The following is a 7,250-nucleotide window of genomic DNA, read 5'->3' as shown; positions in this document are numbered from 1 at the left end:
TGTCTCACATTTATACTTGTTCCTAAGCCAATCTTGAGAGCACATCAGTGCCTCCAACATATCAGAAGCTAGACGACTGCGATGCTCACTAAGAACCCTTCCACTTGTACTAAAAGCTGATTCAGATGCAACTGTAGTTACAGGAACAGCAAAGATGTCTCTTGCCACTTTCCTCAAAGTGGGATAGCGCCTACCAGCAACTTTCCACCAGTCCAGCACATTGAAGTGCTCTGTTGTCAATGGAACCAAATCATCCACCAAGTACTGATCTAACTCAGTCCTATAAGTTGCTGGCCTCTTTTGAGCAATACGTGCATTGAAAACTGACATCAAAGCTGTAGTTTTTGCTGTTGGTCTTGACGAGTTTGAGGACTCGACATTATCTTCATTGCTATCAGCCTCATATTCCTCCAACAAGGCACATAATGAATCAATGACTTCTTTAACAAGACCATGACACTCTTCAGGACTAACACCATGTAGGCTAGAGAAGCAAACAAGCAACATTTCATCTTTGTACCTTGGATCAAGAAGAGTAGCCATACCCATTAAACCTTGAATGTCAGACCAATATTTATCAAACTTTGCATTCATGCTAACTGTCATAGCTTCTATAGTTGCATCGCCACAAGTAGCCCACTGTCTCATTTTCTCTTTTATTTCACAAATCTTGGGGAAATAAATATTGGCAGTGACATAATCAGTTCCAGAGAATAATTCAGTTACTTCAAAGAACAACTCTAGCCTCTTTACTACATCCGAAGCGAAAAACCATTCGTCCTCGCTAGGAAGAGAATCATACAGTTTCTCAACCTTCTTTGCACGCTCAAACACAGCCTTATAAGGTAAAGCAGTATTAAGCATCGTGAAAGTAGAGTTCCATCTAGTCTTACAGTCAAGAGCCAACTTTTTTTCTATCTTCACTTTCTGGAACTTAGCAATTTCCTCAAATTTCACAACTCTCTTAGGTGTGGCTGTCCAAAAGGCTACACTCTCACGAATGTTTTCTATAGCAGATTTCATCACATCTAATCCATCCTTCACTATTAAGTTAAGAATGTGTGCGCAACAGCGCATGTGAAGCATCATACCTTTCAACATCAGCTTCTCTGTCCCTAACTTCTTCATTAACAAATCAATTGCCTTGTCATTTGAGGTGCAGTTATCAACGGTCACAGCAGAAAGCTTCTCATCAAGATTCCAAGCCACCAAAGCCTCATAAAGTTGTTGTGCTATAACCTCTGCAGTATGTGGAGCGGGCACATAAATGAACCTAAACACAACACAAAAACATTCACATGTTATTAGACTTCATTAATAAGTTTAACACAACAACACTGATAATATCAATACAACATCATTGACAAGTTAGTACCTCATAACAACACTCCTAAGGATCCAATTATCATCAATAAAGTGGGCTGTGATAGCCATGTAGCCCTTCTTTTGATTATCAGATGTCCACATATCAGTTGTGATGGCCACTCTAGATCTATTGGTAGCCATGTACTCCATTGCTTTCTTTCTTTCTTCTCTGTAATTATCAAAGATGTCCTTCCTGCAAGATTAGAATTGAAAATCAAAAATTGAATTATCATATCAGAATAAGTAATGTACAACATGCCAATGACGCAGATGTGCCAAACTGCATACCTAATAGTGTTCCTTGTCACCATTTTGAAGAGGGGCTGAAGTGCAGTAACAAATCTCCGAAAGCCGGCGTGATCAACTATACATAATGGGTATTCATGTAACACTATCATGTTGGCAAGCTCCTTCCTAGCAAATTCCTGATCAAACGTATAGTTCTCCACTGAAATTTTTCCTTGATCTTGAGAATTAAACCTCAAAGAAGACTGACCCAATGTCTTGCCCTTGTTCTTGATCTTCACATAAACACAACTCCTTAGATGATCATGGAGATGCTTAGTCCCATTTTTTGTTTCTCCTCCAAGCTTCTTCGAACAGTGAATACACTTGGCCTTCCACTTTCCACCTATTTTCATTCTCTTAAACTGCTTCCATACAGCAGACGTAAGCTTCCTTCTCTTGGGGCCAGCAGCCTCAACCTCAACATCTTCTTCTTCTCCCTCGTCGTCATCAGAAATGTCCACGGGCACAATGCCATCTTCGACTTCATCTACTGCTTGTGACTGTGAGCATGAAGGTACCGACGTAGCCAAATTGGTACACCCAGCTGGTCTGTATACATTATAAAAAAGTATCATCCCAAAATAATATGTCAGTCTTTCCTACGCATGAATCGGAACTAAGAACCAAGGACTGAAAGCAAATGAGTGTGTGTTCGTGAGTCAAATAATATTAGCAAACAATCACGTACTGGCCTACAAACAAATTATCTCGCAAATGTACTAGTGTACCGTGGCTCTGAATTTGTGGAGAATTACTGCAATGCATGAGAGGATATAACTTTGTAAATAAGTTTGCATATATAGTGATTTTGTTTACTGATGAATCGCTATTCAATTTAATCTGCAGACGAGAAGATATATCACTGTGTAAACAAATGTGTATGTAAAATACTTTGATTCACGAATCACTATTCAAATTAATCTGCAGTACACACACATACATAAAGAAACAGAATTCAGTACAAGAAGTCAAGAACTGACAAATTTCTCCATCACCCGACTGACACAATCACATATGTAAATAATCTGACATATAACCATATTAGGTAAAGTGGTATTAACCACACTGAGTGACAAATTTGTGGATCACCGGAGTGACACAAACAGGGATTCACTCAATAAAATATTCGCACATGAATCTGATCTAACTAGACAAAATTCTGGCATAAAAGTCTAGACACTCACGTTGCATTCTTCTTCGGCTTAGCAGGGATGGCAGCATATCTGTTAGCTGCAGCAGGAACGACCCTGCCTAGATGCCGGAGTGGTGGGCGTCCACCTGGGATGCGTCCAGGGATTAGGCTGCTCCCTGGATGCTGGAGGCGGAACACTGAGCCGTGGACACCCTCGCCTCCGAAGACTGCTCCGTCGGCGGCGGCATCTGCTCCGGCCTGGCTCCCTGGATGCCCAACGTCTGAAACGGAGCCCTCCGCGGGCACTGCTCCGCCCTGGGGCGGCTGGTTGTCGGCAGTGAACGATTCCATCTCTCTGAACTAAACAACGACGGCGCAGGGGAATGGGGAAAATCTGGGGTAGAAAATGACGGCGGTAGGGGTGAAATCGAGGGCTTGACCGAGGCATGGATTATATAGACGTAAAATTTGGCAACAGATCAGGTGATTAGCTGAGATTATGGTAGGGTTAGCTAAGTTTATGGGATTTGTTCGATACGAGGCGGGGCACACCCGGCCCCTAATAGAGGAAAAACCCATCGGGTTTCGGGTAGTCGGTCCCCGCTGCCATTCCTGGTCCGCACAGACCCGGTCGGTGTATAGGAGGTCCCCCGATCGTAGCGGTGTATAGGATTTGCCCTGAAATCCCCCGTCTCCAAAAGCCAGTCTCCCCAAAATCGAAATCAAATCGAAACCCGCACTTCTCAAATTTCCGAACCCCAACTCCGGCACCGGAAGTGCGGCGCGGCGGCGGCGGCAGACCGCCATCCGAAGTCCTCCGCGGCTGATCGCACCCCAATGACGGACCAGCCCCTCTACCCGCGCAACCTCGACGACGCCTTCTCCCGCCGCGACTCCGACGCCTTCAGCTCTCCCTGCCGCTCGTGACATCCTCGCCGCCTTCCGCCACCTCCTCGAGCACCTCGGCTGCCCGTACAAGCTCACCCGCTCCGCCCTGAAAGCCCCCGGGACCCCGCACTACTGGCCGCCCCTCCTATCCGTCCTCTACCGGCTCACCCTTCTCTTGCGCGTCGTCGACAACCTCCACGCATCCTCTCCCCCCACTGCGGCCACCTCGAATGGCCTAATGCTCTACCTCACCGACAGCTACTACCTATTCCTCACAGACGAGGATGATGCTGTCGCCTCCCTCGACGAGGAGTACCACTCCAAGGCCCGCGCCCAAGCCGATGCGTGCGAAATGGCCCTTCAGGCGCCGGAGAAGGAGGTCGAGGGTCTGATGGCAAAGCCGAATAAGCAAACCTCACAGCCCTCTCGCCTGAGGGCACTGGAGGAGAAGGAGGCATTCACTGCGGACATTCACAAATTTGAGGCTGTGGTGAAGAGCTGGTCCACCAAGATCAAGGAGAAGGAAGATGCGTTGTTGGAGAAAGACAAGGAGCTCGAGGCCAAGGTAATGAATGGCCAGCGAATGATGGCTTGAGAATGAGGAGCCGGTGAAAAAGGTGGAGATGCAGGTGGTGAACGCGAGGGATGTCGATAGGATTGCTAGGGAGATGCAAGCGGTGGAGCATGATATTGCCAAACTGGAGAATGCCAATGCGGCGCTGGACGAGAAGGGGTGGGAACTAGAACCTTCACTGGTCAGTAAGCTCGAGGAGACTGCGGGGTTTGCTGAGCAGTGCAACCACGCCCTCAGAAAGTAAGATTTCCCCCAAAGAACTTTGGATTTCCTGAATCTTTGAGTTTGTCCATATTATTCTTTCACCAATGACTCGGTTATTATTTAAGCACCTTGAAACTGATGCGAACCAAGTAACTGCTACTCTTATTTGATACGGAGAAATAATTTAAAGAAGTATCTATCTATTCTAGTGCTGACATTGTGCTCCATAGTTTAATATGTTTGATCTTCTTAGTGTCCATAATTCAGATAGTGGTTTGTTTGGGAATTTATTAGTATTGCTTATTTTACGTTGTATAGGAGTTTTGGTTACTGCAGTTAGAGGTTTACCTTTGTTACTGAGATCAGATCTGTGCATACATAGCCTTCTGATTGAAACAATGAATAGGCAATCCTTCAGTAGTTTACATTAGCTGGATAAAGACGGTTCCAACATTGCTGTCTTACACAGCAGGAAGTGCAGGAAAGATGTTGGACATGATACGTTTTTACCCTTGATCTACTTTGTCTCCTATTCTCCCTTCAATTGTTTCCGTAACTTAAGTCTCTTCATTCCCTGACGAAGAAAGTCCACTTTTGGTCCTTGAATTCTAGTGAAAGTTCACTTTTGGTTCTAGAACTTCTGCTGGTTTAAAATGAACCTTGAACTTTCAGAATCATTCACTTTTAGTCCTTACCCCGATTGAGCTAGGCAAATATCTGCCATAGGTGCCCAAAAACTCAAGGTAACGGTGCAAGGGTAGAGAGACGGGACGACGTTGATAAGCAAACAAGGAGACCTTTGTGGCGCAACGCTTCACGTGAATTAGAAGGGAGAGAAATCAAGCAAGAGACTGGTTTAGGGACCCAAAGGTTTCGTTGTTTTTTGCATTGTGACGTTTGGTTTGACATCTCAGCTAGTTTGGGCTTGATCTGGTTCTAAACCAATTTGGTTGGTTCCCTATTTTTTTCTTTCCACGCCAGTAATTTACTCAACTCAACTGCAAAGGGATGAAAAATGAACTATTATGAGAGTTCAAGGTTCATTCTAGACTAAAAATAAATTTTGGGACTGAAAGTGAACTTTCCCAAGAGTTCAAGGATGAGAATTGGACTTCCTGATCATTCGTTTCTTTAGCTTTTGCTGTTGAACATGCTATCATGTGACAAAATAATTGAGTCATATATGGAAGAATTTCTAGCAAAGGTTATATGGCTACGCTACCTACAACTTTACAAAGAGCTCTTATATATTTTGCTTCATATAATATTCTTACATTAAAGTATGTTTTTTCGCTTTTCTGATTGGTGTGCCTTGTTTTAATTGGTAGCTGCATGATAGTACTAAATGTATGTTTCCAACTGAATAAGGATAGTCCATACTTTTCATGATGTGATACTAATTGAACAAGTGTTTTCTGTCTATCGTATTCAAGGGATAATTTAACCTTTTTATAAAATAACCCTGATCAACTTGCGAATCTATTTTTTGCCTTTCCTAGGATTAAGACAGAGGCTTCTAGAAGTCATATACTCCCTTTGTTTCAAATTAAGTGATGTAGCTTTGTCTGGAACAAATGTATTTATACACTAAAATGCGTCTACAACTCTACATACATGCGTATCTAGGCAAAGTTGCATCAATTAATTTGGAACAGAGGGAATGCTCAATATAACGGAATAGAAATATGCCATATTTAAATTTCTGGATGATCGGCTTGATTATGTCATATATGAAAGATAATATGAAGGTTGATTCTAGCAGGAAAATCTAGCCTGACAAGCGTTAGTCTACTTCCATCTATCTACATGGCATGAAACTACTTATACTGTGTTTGCCACCTTTGAAATTCCAAAACATTTCAACTATCCGACATAATTGGTGCCTGTGAGTATTTATCTTAACCCTTTGTTTAACTTGATGTAAAATGAACAGATTATATGTAGCGTTTTTTTCTATTTCTCTAGAATCGATCAATGTGAAAGCTCCAAAGGAGCCTCCAGTTTGTATTAGATTTCTAGCCAGACAATCCTGCAGGATTAGTTCTTTTATCTTCTTTATTTATGTTTGACGGTAAAACCGATGGAGTAGGTTATTGAGAAATATAAAAACTGAAGGTATAATAACATTCTTTTCATAAGAAACCATCGCCAAGATAGGTTTTGGATGATCTAGTATTCTTATATTGTTCTCAAATTGGATCTCAGTGCTCAGCTATTTAGTGATGGCACTGAAGCAAACAAAGATCAAGATCTCAGAAAGATATCACTGTATTGTGGTTTTGTTGTTTATTCTCAAACTTCTGTATGGTCAATTATATCTAGAGTTTGCTGCCTTAATGTAAAGCACTTTTTTGCTGTTTTGCAGGTTGAAACCCAGTATTGATTCCAGTACATGGTAAATGCGAAAGGATCCTCCCCGACGGAGATCCTTGGTACCACCTACAAAACTGCCCTAAAACCTGCGCTTATTTCTCTTGCTAATGAGACTAAAAGGATATTTGTCTCAAAGCATGATGAGTCAATTGATATACAAAAGCAGTTACAAGGAATTGCTAAAATGCTGGAGGAGAAAAAGAGTCATGTTTCTGTTCTACAGGCTAAAAATAACGAGGTTAGTCATCTTATCGTCTCTCCTTCATTGAATATGTAGCACACATGTTTAACTGTTTAGTCCCTCATTAGGTGACACTAAGCTTAGAAACGGTAGGAACATCTGTTTTTCCCCTACTGCACGTGCTAGAGAATAATGGACAGCATAGTATGAAGGAGATATGCCCTAGAGGCAATAATAAAGTGGTT

The 7,250-nt window shown here is 42.6% G+C and overlaps 1 pseudogene; it reads left to right on the top strand.

Annotated features, from left to right (window-relative positions):
• Positions 1-3,626: 3,626 nt before the first annotated feature.
• Positions 3,627-6,991, top strand: LOC127318519 (kinetochore protein NDC80 homolog; annotated as a pseudogene).
• The last annotated feature ends 259 nt before the right edge of the window (positions 6,992-7,250 follow it).

Source organism: Lolium perenne, chromosome 7 (genome assembly GCF_019359855.2).
Source record: "Lolium perenne isolate Kyuss_39 chromosome 7, Kyuss_2.0, whole genome shotgun sequence".
Classification (NCBI taxonomy): domain Eukaryota; kingdom Viridiplantae; phylum Streptophyta; class Magnoliopsida; order Poales; family Poaceae; genus Lolium; species Lolium perenne.
Note: the sequence above shows the minus strand (reverse complement) of the source record. Positions and strands in the feature narration are given on the sequence as shown.